The sequence below is a fragment of the Lepidochelys kempii genome, chromosome 3 (assembly GCF_965140285.1).
Source record: "Lepidochelys kempii isolate rLepKem1 chromosome 3, rLepKem1.hap1, whole genome shotgun sequence".
Classification (NCBI taxonomy): Eukaryota; Metazoa; Chordata; order Testudines; family Cheloniidae; genus Lepidochelys; species Lepidochelys kempii.
In genome coordinates this window covers 70100175-70115836 of record NC_136382.1, presented here as the reverse complement: position 1 = coordinate 70115836, position 15662 = coordinate 70100175, and the positions used below count along the sequence as shown (strand labels likewise).

The following is a 15662-nucleotide window of genomic DNA, read 5'->3' as shown; positions in this document are numbered from 1 at the left end:
TATACTGTGAATCACATTATCACTTCTTCTAACAGGGAAAGTGATAACACACAAAAAGTCCAAACATTCTTAACAATACGTGTGTTGTAGTCCAAATATCTGCAGTGCAACCTGATTGCTTGCAGGTATTTTGATGCTTTGCTATCTGTTCCCATCCCATTGCACCAAAAAAAAAAAAAAAAAAAAAAAAAAAGTGCACCCCCTGTACTGGTTGTGGGTATCCGAAACTGAAGCAGTGACATGCAATATGGGGAGACAGCATAGCTGCTTTCCCTCAAGTGGATTGGGCAGGTCTTACCAGTTACTAATGTTTTGTTTATACATTTCTGACGTGAAAGTCTAGCTCCATTCGTGAGCACGACTAATTACAATGAAAAGTAAAGTGAACTCCTCCACGATGGATTGATTTAAATCAAAGCTGTTGAAATCACAATTTAAATTAGCAAGCTTTTGATTTAAATCTAATTTGTGTTTTTTAGTAGTTTTCCTAAGGAGAAGTTGATTTCTTGGTAACAATTAAAACGTTGATTTGCAATAAACATATGCTTTACGCTAAATTTGGTGCTTCTTTTTGCTAATCAGGACAATACTCTGTATCTGTACACAGTTATCTAAGCAATTATGTAGCTTAATATTTTACTGAATGATGATTAATTTTTGCTTGACTTGTATGAAGCTATATTTGGATGGAAATTCAAATTCAATAAAATGTATAAATACAGCATTATATTTATTGTTAAAAAACTACCTTAAATGTGCTGGATCCATGACAAAAACGTTAATTAAAACATGCTTTGCATTTATTAAACAAAGGAAATGTTATCAGTAGTTAGTCAGTTGAACTGATTGTTTCTCATCTCCATATCCTTGAAGATTTTAAAACTAGTAGATCTCATCCTCTAACACCTAGTTTTTATTAATAAATTGGAAAAGGAAAAAAGCTTTCCTGCTTTTACGAATTCCAACTGGTTTCTTAATTTTGAATGAACTAGTAATTGAACTCATCTAGTTCAGTGGTTCTCAAACTGTGGGTCAGGACACCAAAGTGGGTCGCAACTCTGTTTTAATGGGGTCACCAAGGCTTCCATTAGATTTCTTGGGGCCCGGAGCTGAAGCCAAAGGCCTAGCTCCACCACCAGTGGTCAAAACCCGAGCCCACTGCCCGGGGCCAAAGCCAAAGCCTGAGGGCTTCAGGCCTGGGTGGTGGGGCTCAAGTTACAGGGCCCCACACCTGGGGCTGAAGCCCTTGGGCTTTGGGACCCCTGGGGCAGTGGGACTCAGGATTTGGCCCCCAGCCCGGGGTAGCGGGGCTTGGGTGGGCTCAGGCTTCGGTCTTGCCTACTGGGGTCGTGTAGTAATTTTTGTTATCAGAAGGGGGTCATGATGCAATGAAGTTTGAGAACGCCTGATCTAGTTGAAGAAGCTGTAACAAAGAAAATATTCTCTGCACCTGCAGAAGACTATTGCTGTCAAACACTGGTTTAGCTCTTCAAGAAACTCAGATTTCAGGAGCTTAGCCAGTGACTTCAAGCAGTTCAATGGTTTGACTGTTTTTAAAACCTGGCAGCAGACATATACTGTTTAATATTTTTTGTATTAAATTAAATTTTAATAGATTATAAGAAGTTTAGGTCTCAAAGGTTGTCAATTTCAAATTAATTTTAAATAGGTGTATTTTAAAAAATAAACCTGTAATTTAAATAAAAATCCAGTTTTAATTTTAAAAAAAAAATCAGCAATTTTTATGTACCTGAGATCCTCCATCTAGCCACAGAATATTCTACACACTACCCAGCTGATGTGCCTAAACCTTGCTCTTCTGAGGGAACATATAGTGAAGCAAGATGGTAGTTTAGGCATGGTCTACACTTGAAAGATATATTAGCGTAGCTACATCAAGGCCATGGGCGTGAAAAAAACCACACCTCTGACTAACACAGCTGTGTCGACATAACTGACAGTGTAGACACAGCTATGCTGACGAAAGAGTGCTTCCGTTGACATAGCTACATTGTTTGGGGAGGTGGTGTTCCTATACTAATGGAAAAAACCCTTATGTCATCGTACACTTAGTCTACATTAGGGGGGCTATGCCAACATAGCTATCCAGTACAGTCTCCAAAGGGGGACATAACCTTAATGTATGTCTACATTGCATGCTTTTTTGGCAGTGTGCAGTGTACATAGCCATATAGCCCTCCCCAGCACAGGTACCAGTGTAGACCAGGGATTCTCAACCTTTTTCTTTCTGAGGTCCTCCCAAAACATGCTATAAAAACTCCATGGCCCACTTGTGCCACAATAACTGGTTTTCTGCATATAAACACCAGGACCGGCATTAAGGGGCAATTGTCCAGGGCCGCATGCCACAGGAGGCACCGTGAAGCTAAGCTGCTCAGGCTTCTGCTTCAGTCCCAGGTGGCGGGGCTCAGAGCCCTGGGCTTCAGCCCCATGCAGTGGGACTCCGGCTTTCTGCCCTGGGCCCCCGCAAGTCTAACATTGGACCTGCTTGGCAGACCCCCTGAAACCTGTTCGCATCCCCCCAGGGGGCCCTGAACCCCTGGTTAAGAACCACTGGTGTAGACCATGAGGCATGGCTTATGGGAATGAAGACATATCTGATGGGTGTGGGCGTGTATGGGAGTACAGTATCTGCAAAGTTATTAATCCCTAGGACCCTGCTTGGATCTCCTCAGTACAATTCTTCAGGAACCTCCCCCATTTATAATGTGGCATCTGGAGGAGCCCAGATAAACCTGTGTCCTTTTCTGCTGGATCCAAAAGGCCTCAAAAAAATGTGTATGTGCTCTTTAGGATGTAAGGGTTCTCTTGCCTTGGGTATAACTCTCGAATGCACAAACTTTAAAAAAAAGAGCGACTGTTCTCTTGATTCCTGTGTTTATATGAGATCTAGCAAGCCTCCTTATCTTCATTTCCTTAACTTCTTTAATCCTTTCAAAAAAAATAAAAACCCACAAAACACACCTATGTGAGAAGTTTTAAACACATAAAAGTTAGGTCATTCAAAGTTAGAGTTTCCAAAAGAACATCCACACGGCACATATACTAAAAAGCATAGGATTTAAACCCATATATGACACTAGAAAAGAAGTACATACACAATAGGGTTCCAAGTTATGGTTATTGTAGAAAACTTGGATTTATTTGGGGTTTTTTTCCCCCCCCTACTTGTGTACTTAAAATCTTAGTGATAACAGTGTTGACACAGCTGGCTACCTTTACATTTTAGCTAGAGGTTTCAGAGAGACATATGTACCTCCACCATAAAAAGACCCCAAAAAGAGGGCAGGGGAGATAAAGGTTATATGTTAGTATGATGTAGTGAGGTGCTCTCTACATCAGTTAAAATGGAAAAACCTCTTTCGATAACAAAATTGATAGCCTTTGAAATTCACTTCCTTATGTCTCTCTCAAAATTATGGGGAGTTTTGTGGACAAGAGGTTCAGAAAGTCATTCAAACAACACAGCAACAAGTAGCCAAGTATCTTCCTGACCTGACCCCACAAGATTATGGGGTATTAACAATTTGGTGACTCAGTTTGACTGCTCTTTCTCTTCCCAGCACACTGGAATCAAACGGAATTGAGGGGAAATGTTTCTTTGGTTATCATGCCAGCCCACACGTTTTCAAACATGACTTGCTCTGTCTACACCAGGTGCAAAGTCCTATTTAAAATCATGTTAGTTAAATGTGTTAGCTAACACATTTTATAACATAACTTATTTTCCTAGTCTAGACATGGCTTAAAACAATAAGGTTAATGCAGTCAAATGTCCCTTTCTAATATCAGGTTCAAACATTGACTTTAGGTGCCTTGTGAAAATGAGTTTGTTGGTTTCCTCCTAATCACAATTGGTTCACATCTCAAAACCATCACTGACATAATTTGCAGCCTTTATTTGAGACACGCAAGCCTGCAATGGACGCATGTGTTTTTCTCTCTGCAGATCAGTAGGAATGTGCATTGGTAGAGCCTGTGCATGGAAACTTGCACAGTACACTGCCAGCATTAGACCAGTAGTTCTAGAGAATAGAAGGGAAGAAAGGCTCACAACTGCCACTTGACCCTTTTTTTTTTTTAATTGCCACTTTCTTGGGAAGATTCACAAAATAAGGATATTTTCTGTTCCTGTCCCTCTCTTCTAGCAATAACCAGCAGGTACTATTCCCAGACTCTGCTGTCATTATCAGTGATGGTTAAGAAATCAGACTAATTTGGTATATAGACGGCTACATATATTGAAATTATTGTGAAATGAAAAAAAGGAATATTAGCATTGGCTCCAGGAGAAATACTGGCAGGAGGAAAGGTAAAATTGTCAAAAGTTAAAGGCAAAATTCAGTAGCTAAAACAAATCTTCAAGCCTCTCTGTGGGCTTTCAGAAAAAAATGGAACAAAATTAAAGCAAATCGAAAACATCTGACAATGTCCTTTTAAATTACCCATGTTCTGAATATATATTTCCATGATACACAATAATGGATGTTCATTTTTAAAAAATGCGTATGTGTGACTGAAAAATTGAGGCTCTTATACAACCCATGCAGTTTTTTGGTTTGGGGGTCTTCAGCTACAGAAATCTTCAAAAGAGATTTATTTCTAAAGAATGTTTAAGCAAGCTTAAGTAGTTCAAAGAAAGTGAGATATTGACTGGTTCCTGAACTCTATCTGAAAGACAGGGGTTTCCCTTTTGCATGCAAATGAGGGATCAGGTCTCTATTGATTTAGCTTTCTAGTTGGATGTGTATGTTTTCATAGAGTAGGAGGGGAAAAAATGTGGCCATTTAGAAGACTTCAGTCTATTGTTTGATAACAATCAGAACAAATCTTCTGCTTGTTTTAAAAATATACACTGTTATACAGTACACAGAATAAAACTATACTGATTAAATGTGCCATTCTCCACTAAGCACTCTAGTACACCGTAGCCAGTCAGTGTTTTGCTGATTCATGGCTGTATAGATAGGTAGTACTCAGTTAAGAAACCAGGTCCTTTATTCAGAACTAGAATGTACAACAAAATGTAGGTTTCCAATCATAACTAACCTTACTCTTAACAAAAAAATGTTAGAGGTTTTCTTAAAGTGATTCTGTCAAAAAAATTGTTTAATAATGCATAATATATGCACCATGAATAATTTAATGGGCTTTTTTACACCATTAAGGACAAAACAGAGCTATTAGCCTTGTTTGTACTTGGAACTGAATTAAAGAAATTAATTTAGCCCTACAACTTGGTAGGTTAATTTTCATTTTAAAGATAATATGAGGTTCTACCATATCTACCCTATCATCTCAATAAAAGGAACATGACTCAGTACTCATGGGACCTACACTGGGTTTAGCCCTTCAAACAAGATACAGAAGATGAACATGCACGTGGCAAAGAAGCATGTTCTCAGAGAACCCAACTAAAGATCAAGTAACTTTAAGCTGAGTCTGTCCATAGCCAATTGACATTCATTGACCACTGTGCCCAGTGACAAATGTGATAAGTCCATTTTCAAAAATACAATTAAGAAATACAGTATTTAACTAGATCAGGAAAGGTCCCTGAATGAGAATAAGTCTTTGTATGCTGAAGATTATTATAAGGCGGTAAGGAAGCCCAAAAACAATCAAAGTCTGTAGCATAGTCTTAGGAATGCTAACAGGTTTTTCCAACTTGGATGAGCAGTGAAGTAACCCAATGTCAACTCAGGGGAAGGTATTTTTACTTCAATAATATTGAACTTCAATAACATGTTTTGCCATCAAAAAGGATATATGAATAAATTTACACTTGAGAAAATCTTTTAGTATACCAGAGATATTTTGGAGCAAGCATATTTTAGGGGAGGGGAAATTTGTCATGTTAAGGACTGCTGAAATTCCATTCCATAGCTAGATAACCCTGAACAAAGAGCTCAGACATGTTGTTGCCTCTCAGAAAGGATGCCCTTTCACAACCGCTAAGTCTCCAGACCTGGAACAATATAACTGTTCATAAAAGTCACCAAATCTGGCCTTAATTTTTAATGGGTCAGTCACAATCATTCCACCACTACATTCTGTGTGGGAGCTATTACAGAAAGCTTCATCATTACAAAAAGAGCTAAGCCAAAAGTGTCAGTCTTCTGTTACAATGTCAATACCCTTGAATTCTAGCCTGGAGAATAAAGTAATTGCAATATCAAGAGCTTCTAAATTCCATTCAGCTTTAGATTTCCTGAGCGGGGCCCTGACATATATGCGGGGCCCTGACATATATACTGAACCTTCAAGTCTAAAAACGGTATCTGTTAATTCTTTAATAGTAGATTCACTGTCCTCCTTTAAATGCATACAAAATAATTAAACTACCAATGGTGACTTCACAGCCTGCAAAGGCTGAAGCATCAAACTCCTATGGAGTATTTTCAGATGAGGTTTAAAACCACTGTGTGCTAAAAGTGAGGGATACAGCCCTCTTTTAATACTTCTACTACTACTACGTATATTATAGTAGAGCCCAGGGATCCAGTCAAGATCAGGGCCCAATTGTCCTGGACACTGTATAAACATAGGCACCTTGGAAGTGGTTGCAAGCACTTTGGAGGACAGGATTAAAATTCAAAATGATCTTGATAAATTGGAGACTTGGTCTGAAATCAACAAGATGAAACTCAATAAAGACAATATCATTCCGGGGTGTATTAACAGGAGCATCATGTGCCAGATATGGGAGATAATGGTTCTTCTCAATTCAACACTGGTGACACCTAAGCTGGAGTTCTGTATCCAGTTGTGCGCACCACTCTAAGAAAGATGTGGAGAAATCAGTGAGCCTACAAGAGAGCCACAAAAACGATAAAGGGTTAGAAAACATAGCCTATGAGGAAAAGTTAAAAAACTGGGCATGTTTAGTGTTGAGAAAAGAAGACCGAGCGGGAATCTAGTAACAGTCTTCAATTATATTAAAGGCTGCTATAAAAAGGATGGTGATCAATTGTTCTCTGTGTTCACTGAAGGCAGGACAAGAAGTAATGGGCTTAATGTACAGCAAGGGAGATTTAGGTTACATATTAGGAAAAACTTTCTAGCAATAAGGATAGTTAAGCGCTGGAATTGGCTACTGAAGAAAGTTCTGGAATCCAAATCACTAGAATTTTTTAAGAAGAGATTAGACAAACCCCTGTCAGTGACGGTCTAAGTATACCATGTGGCTACATGTGCCAGCTAATACATCTATGTAAGTGCATATAATCTGTTGGTCATATCAGTACACCTACCCTGCCCCTCTCCAAAATCCCTCCCTGCACTCATGTGGATGGGTTCCCTGTGGAGCACAGTTGTGAGGCATAGCGGGGCTTCAGATCCCGCTGTGTAGTATCCTGGCATCCTGCACACCCTTTCCACTGCCTTTTGGGCAGTACATGCCTGCGGAAGGGAGCAGGATTTGGGCCATAGGCTGTCACAAAGTAAAGGAAGACATTTCGATCAACTGATTAAATCAATCCCTCCTTGGGGTTCTGCTGGTGATAAAGAGACTTGTACTTGACACCTGAAAAGAATTTTAAAATGGACAAGAACTCCTAAAATTTCAGAATCTTAGCATGGGACATAATGTTTACTGACAATCACAGAGTGCATGCAGTTAAGAGAATTATATTAAAATATTGGACAAATTATAAAGATATAGAAAACACTCCCCTGAGAAAAGTCACTCTTCAAATTTATGGCCAACTAAGCCTCTAGAAATGATAAGACATATGCTGTTAAATCTGTAAGACACTCAACATGCCACTATACTACTAGACTTCTAAAAGATAGAGACAAGAAATTCAGTTAAGTGTGAAATTCCACCCACAATGCATGCTTATAGTAGCATGCATTTTAAAGGAATCAAAGAAACAGGAGATGGAAGAGAGCTATTCGATCAGAATTGTTCCCTACAATATTTCCTAGTACTTTCTTTAGTCTTGTTTCTCAATGATCCAGGTGATGGGCTGTTACTCTGAGACCTCCTGCATAATCAAGGTACAATGGAGTAGCTCAAAGACAAACTTCAAACCTCAACTTCTGTCATTTCAACTCCAATCCTTTCATGTTATACAATGTTCTCAAAAAGAAAAAATCTACTTGTCTAAAACCCACCTAATGAGCTGGAATATGTTTGCTTTATATATTTTTGACTCTCTTCATTTTGCAAGATAAGGGCTTTGAACTAGCACTCAAGCAGAATAAACAGAACTAATATAAACTGAAAGCTATCAATTAATCTACATAACAGGTAGTCTAGAGGGCTTTGTTCATCCAGAAGACTTTGTTGGCTACAAACCAGGAGAAACAAAAACAACTTGAAATATTCATTCACATCCTCAAGCATTTAATTAAACAATAGCAGCAAATTCTTTATCTCATCAGATGCTGTGATAAAGTACAACAGTCTCAATGAGATAAGGAATTAAACCTATTTTTTATTGTTCAGGTGACATAATAGGTTCCTTATCTCATTGAGACTGTTGTAGTTTATCACAGCATCTGATATATATATAAAATTTGCAACATACATACACACACACACACCAGGGACAAAGTAGAATCAAATTCTTGTATAGCTACTAATATATGAGAGCTAGAAATGGAAGGAAATTTGTTTTAATTTGTGATTTCATCTGAGTCTCAGAGTAACAGCTGTGTTAATCTGTATTCGCAAAAAGAAAAGGAGTACTTGTGGCACCTTAGAGACTAACCAATTTGAGCATAAGCTTTCATGAGCTACAGCTCACTTCATCGGATGCATCTGAGTCTGTTATACGTACGTTAAAATCTAATATTATATTCCAAATTCCTCATGTACCTATGTTCCAAATGTGCTTGAATGGGAGATATGGCTGTAACAAAAACAGAATGTGCTTTTTGGTATTAGCTCAACTATTTCAAGATAGAGTACTATGAAAGAGCTAAAACAGAGCTCCGTTGCAGGTTCATATGATTGTAAGTATATTGGTAGTATGGTGCAATGTTTAGTGATTGTAGCTGTTTTGTCAAATTTCTTTTTATATAATTGCCAGTAAAAATAAAGCAGAACACTAGGAGAGTACCTCTTGTTTTTACAGTAAAACATCATAATTTATGTCCTTTTTATGTAAGCAGAACAAAAATATAGTTGTTCTATAACAAAAGATCTAGTGCTCCACTTTGAACGATTTTTGTTGTCAAAACCATCACTGATCTAAAGTTATTTAGTCTTGTCTTTTAATCACTGTGAAACAAATGACCAAAACAAAACTGTTCATCAAAAACCATGGCAAATAGGCAAATAAATTAATCTTTGTCCATCTGGCCTTTCTTAAGTAATGAGGTGGAAAGCAGGACAAAAAAATAGACATGACTGTTTAAAAATGTTTCCTGTATTCAGATGACGACAACTCTGGAGCAGACACGTTACCCTTTCATTCTGCCATGGAAGTTAAATGGAGTTAAATCTAAACTCCACCGAGACAATTCTAAGTAGCAGGTCATGTAATTGGGAAGGTAGTTTTCCCTAGATCTAATTTTGGAGCTCAGATTGGGTTTCACTTTTAATTTATGATGCTGAAGACACAATACTCATTAATTATTATTAATAAGCATTTATAGGGTGCTCATCACCATAAGGCCTCCATGTCACTGACCAAATTTAGAAGAATGTAAAATCCTTTTTGAAAAGAACCAAACTTTCTTCTCTTCCTCTTTGGATTAAAGCTAGTTTAAAAAGTTACATCTAAATGGTCACTAACATGGCCATGGGCATTTTAGAGCTCATTTGCCAAGGCTGCAAGAATCAAGGCTCAGCATGGTCTGTGATGGCAGTGAATTTCTTGGCAGAGGAATATCAGGCAAACCCAGGCCCCAATACCCATGAGTTCAGATTTGGGCTCCTTTATCTATAGTAGTGGTTCTCAGCCAGGGGTACACATATCCCTGGGGAGTACTTGTGGCACCTTAAGACACTAACCAATTTATTTGAGCATAAGCTTTCGTGAGCTACAGCTCACTTCATCGGATGCATCGGATCCCATTGGTCAGGAACAGGTTACCGCGGCCAATGGGAGCTCTGGGGGAGGTACCCACAGGCGAGGGAAACACGCAGAGCCCTGTGCCCCCTCTCCCCCAGAGGCTGTGCAGGGACGTAGTTCCAGCCGCTTCCCGGAGTGGCGGGGCGTGGGGCCAGGGCAGACATGTAGGGAAGCCTGCCCTGGCCCCAGTGTGCGCTGCTGCCACCCCAGAGCTGCCCTAGGTAAGTGGCACCGGGCTGGAGTCTGAACCCCTCCTGTACCCTGCCCCCCAACACCCTGCCCTAAGCCCCCTGCCTGCACCTTGCACCCCTGCTGCACTCCAACTCCCTGCCCTGAACCCCCTCCTGCACCCCACACCCCTCCTGAACCCCAATCCCTTGCCCAAGCCCCCTCCTGCACCCACACCCCTCCTGCACCCCAACCCCGACCTGAGCCCCCTCCTGCACTCCACACCCCTCCTGCACCCTAACCCCCTTCCGTGAGTCCCCTCATGCACCCCGCACCCCTCCTCTGCCCCAACCCCTTGCCCTGAAGCCCCCCCCACACACACACACACACACTCCGCCTCCACACCCCAACCCCCTGCCCTGCAAGCAATTTCCCCACCTGGATGTGGCCCTCGGGCCAAAAAGTTTGCGCACCCTTGCACTAAAATGTAAGTACAATATTTATATTCCAATTGATTTATAATTATATGGTAAAAATGAGAAAGTTAGAAATTTTTCAGTAATAATGTGCTGTGACACTTTTGTATTTTTATGTCTGATTTTGTAAGCAAGTAGTTTTTAAGTGAGGTGAAACTTTGGGGTATGCAAGACAAATCAGACTCCTGAAAGGGGTACAGTAGTCCGGAAAGGTTGGGAGTCACTGATGTATAGAACCACCACTGACTGAAGCTTTCAGAGAGGGGTGGAGAAAGTGATTGTAGCCATTTATGGGCTTTTAGATAAAAAACACATTTTGAATTGGACATGGAATTGGATTGTTAACCAAAAAAGCATGTGGAGGAATAGTGTAACACGCTCTCATCTGTCCATTCTAAAAAGCTAGATGTTGGATCACATGTAGTTCCTAAGTAGCTTTCCTGTGTTCATTTTAAAAGCTAAATATGCTTTACAATGGACAGAATAGCTCTTCATCTTAGGATAATAGTAAAAGGTGATGAAATATTTATTTATTTGAGTTTTGTTAGACTGGCACAATTCCCTTGAATACTCCCTCTAGGGCAGTTCATGAGAGAGGGGGCTGGTGTGGGTGCTACTACTTCTGTTTTTTTAAAAAACTTTTCTTTTCACTTTTAGAGAGACAGACTCTTGCTGATATGTAGAAATGGGGCCCAGAATGCTGTGCCATGAGTTGTTACATGTGCAGTGATGCCACTTTAAAAACATGCAGTGCTTTTTTAAAAGCATACACCATGAATATTAAACACGCACTGGAGGTTCCTGGCTTCACTTCCTATGAAGCTGCACCACATTCATAGGCAGTGACTTTTAAAAACAGAGACTTTGAAACTTTGACAGAAAACAAGACTCCATGCAAGTAAAATGAGTGAGAGCCCATCAATGAGGGCAGGTCGCCTTAATCTAAACAGAGCACTGGTTGCATTAGTCTGGGTTTGTGTCCTAAATCGAAATTATACATGGTCTGATTACCGTAGAAGATTCTTGTGGCTGTATTAGTAAGGATGCTTTACATTTATATAACATTTTTCACCTGATGTTTTCAAAGCACTTATAAAGGTAAGTATTATCCAATCTGTAAAATGGAATAATAAAGATAAGAGTGTCAAAAGAGAGTTTAATTAACTTGTCCAAGGTTACACTGAAAGACAATGGTAGTTATGAATAGAATTTGAGTTGCCTGCCTCCAAGTACTGTTCTCTAATCTGTAGGTAATGATGCCTCCCATCAATTGATATTTTTGGCTAAATTCACTACTGCGACACAGAGGCCCATTTGTGGCTCATCTCAGCAGGCCTGACATACTCACTACACCTCACACACACGATATTTATTGAAAAGGGGGAAGACAGAAAATAAGCCTGTAATCATCATTAAGTAGTTCAACCAGTGCATCTTGCCTTATCTGTATCTGTTACTTAACTTAGTTTGTAAACTCCCAGGAGCAGGATCTATATTAGTGTCTTTTACAGTGGGAAGCACATCAGTACTTGACAAAATTAACAGTATTAACAGTAGCATAAATTGTTTCTGTTGGGCTAGTTTCTACTGATGTCACATTGATGTGAGAACCATCACAACACACTTCGGGTTATTATTGTAACTGACCTCACTGCAATGTGTTGCTGTGGTACAACACCAGATTCTTCTAGATGCTTGGTAGCGTGTTCTGTGTACCAGAAACTTGGAAGCAAGCACTGAAAGCATCCCACACGCTACGCTCTTTAGGCTCTAGCCCTTGGAGAGTTCCCATAAACGCTCACATGCTCTGAGTAAGAGAGGACTGTTTTACTGGGGCTGCCAGAAACCAAAAGGTGCTCTAAGGTATACAATGGAAGATTAAAACTGTAGTTCCTAATTCAATAAATTACATGGCTCATTTAAGAGATTAAGTAACATGGCAGGGATTAAGAGCTTTAATTAAAATGGCTATTTTAAAGACATAGCCCCATTGCCAAAACACACACACCCACACACACCTCTGCCTCTTTAATTCATAACTGTACAAACCACAGCACACAAAAATAATAATCTCCCTGCAAAAGTACTGCCAACCAACTACAGAAAACCTTTGGGAGGTCGGAAAAGGAAAACCACTACAATTAAATCTGCTGAAATAAAATATTCCAAACACCCAAGACACTTTAAAAAAAAAAATGTGAAAGCAAAACAAAAACTATAAATTAAAAATAATGTTCACTTGTCAAAAAAAATCAATGAGGTGCATCAGAGGCTTCCCTTAGCAATGTCAGAAAGTGAATGTGCAGCTCACTTAATCTCCTTCCCACCTACTGGGAAAATAGCTTGCTTTTTCTAGCTGTGTGCATTTGTCATTTCTAGCATGTTCAACTTTACTATTAAGCATTCTTTTCTCAGTATTGTGAATTAATCCTCCCAATAGCTGACGAAAATTCTGATTTCTAAAAAGAAGAGGGTGGAAAAAGTTGCAGGAAAGGAGACTGTAACAATTAAACATCCACCAATGTCTATTTTACCAAGGACTTAACCTGAGACTGGAAGAAGCGTACGTTAAAGCTTTCCACTCAAAAGAAAAACAGATCACCATTTTACATGGCAGATGTTCCATTTGTTGTCAAAGTGGAAAAACTCCTCATTATGCCAGACATTTGAGGATTATAAAAAATAGGAAACAATACAGACAGCATTCTGCAGAATAGAAAGGGCAGATGGAGGAAATAAGTTTTTGCTAAACTCTCTTATTATGAATAAACAAAACTAATAGGGCTAGGTAGTTTGATGGGATAATGCACTTGCTCTTCTACTTGGAATAACTGGGTTGAAATCAGATTAGGTTAAATATTAGTCTCATCCTAATCCTCACAGAACATTTGCCCCAAATTATATATGTTGGCACAATTCTGTATGACTGGCAGTTTCTCAAGAGACACTCAGTGCTGAGATAACATTAATATATTGGGTTAGAAAAGAGGTGCATTGGCAGAGTTCTGTGATGAAGCTTTCACGGTGCTTGCCCAACTATTACTAGCTCTAACTAAAGCTATGAGCACATCAGCCCATCAACCACATCCTTAAACAACTCAATTGGATCCCTATATTTCAGGACCTAGTTCAATATTTGCTTTCTCTGTGCCTAATATCCACAATGGATTTGCTCCAGCCTGCTTCACAGACCATGTCATCTAGTGCTGGCCTCTTCTCTATCCTTCGACATAAACTCATCACTGTTAGCGTGAAAGCCGTCTCATTTGCTGCTCCTGTCATCTAGGACAGTCTTGTATCATTTCTCTGCCTCATCAACTTTCCAACTCATTTCAAATCCTAGATAAAAATGTATCTTCCCCCCTTTCTTATACTACTTAATTTCTCTGTTATTAATTATTTCTGTAATAGTATTATTTAAATCAGTGAGATATTCTGGATTAAAGTTTGTGTTAACGACTGTTAAAGTGACCTGCAGAAGAAAAACAACTGTTCTGTACCTTTTTCTACTTTTTTTTTTTTAATATAGCATATACAAAAAGCCTAAGAAGTTTTCTGTTTGTTTGTTTCGTTTTGTATGAGGTTCTGCCTTTTTTTTTTTTTTTTAATTAGAAACTTGGATCAGGTTTTGTCTTTCCTTCTTTTCCTGGAAGACTAAATGACTGACTAAAGAACTGGAAAGATTATGCCATCACAAAAGTACAAAGGTAGAGAAACTTGAGCAGTTGAGGGGAAGGAACATTTAGTCAGACATATCCTGTTTGTTTTGTTGGTGAAATACCTAATTGCTGGGGAGAAGGATCAGTTTGCTAAAGGTTCCAAATCCCTCCTTTCACCCTGCAAACCCTCAGTTTAGAACTGAATAAGGCCAGGCCTACACTACAGACCTATATCTGCATAACTACATCACTCAGGAGTGTGGAAAAAAATCCACACCACTGAGCAAAGTAATTAGAATGACCTAAACCCCACACATAGACAGCTCTGTGTCGATGGAAGAGCTTCTCCCATCGACACAGTTATCACCTCTTAGGGAGGTGGATTATCTACGCTGATGGGAGGAAGTCAACGTAGTATAGGGTGGCCAGATGTCCTGATTTTATAGGGACAGTCCCGATTTTTGGGTCTTTCTTATATAGGCTCCTATTACCCCTTACCCTATGTCCCGATTTTTCACACTTGCTGTCTGGTCACCCTAGCATAGTAACAGGTTTCAGAGTAGCAGCCGTGTTAGTCTGTATCCACAAAAAGAAAAGGAGGACTTGTTAGACTCTAAGGTGCCACAAGTCCTCCTTTTCTCCTAGCATAGTAGCATCTTCACTAAAGCATGACAGCAGTGCAGCTGCGCAGCTATATGTGAAGACAAACCCTAAATTTCCATTCCAGTCATGCTGATTCCTCCCAGGAGATCTCCAGCAAAATCAGGAAACACAAGCTCTGATACTTCAGCCATTTCTAAAGTGAAAATCAAGCAGAAATTAACACTCTTTCAGGATTACTTCCTGCATCATAAAGAAATACAAAAAATACTCACCTCCCTTTTATTCCTCCTTTTCAGGTAAACTTTAACCAAATAAAGTTGTACACTATATTATGTTGTATCCGTTCCTAACCTTCATGAGCACCATTATATACCGCGTGTACTAAAAAAAACAGATAAAACATTTATATTTAACTTTCACAGACAACAGCTGAGACATGCACATGTTTAGGGCTATGATTCTAGGACAGCAATAAATCAGTATATGCACGGAAACGGCTTGTGTATTCACTATATATATATTGTCTTTCTTTCTCTTCTTTTCCTTCCCCTCAAACCACAATATCTTATCCTTTTTTATACTCCTCCTCCTCCTCAAAAATAAGAAGATTTTTCTAACTACTGATTATTTAAAATACCAGCACTGAATCTCTTTATCAAAAGGGTTTTGAAATAATCTTTGTTTTACAGAAATAATTTTGCATTTGTTTG

General features: G+C 39.3%; 1 protein-coding gene across 3 annotated transcripts in view; it reads right to left on the bottom strand.

The window, feature by feature from the left end:
• The window catches only part of ANKRD6 (ankyrin repeat domain 6), a 171513-nt gene that overhangs the window by 106046 nt on the left and 49805 nt on the right, over window positions 1–15662 (bottom strand). The gene's annotated exons all lie outside the window — the stretch shown is intronic.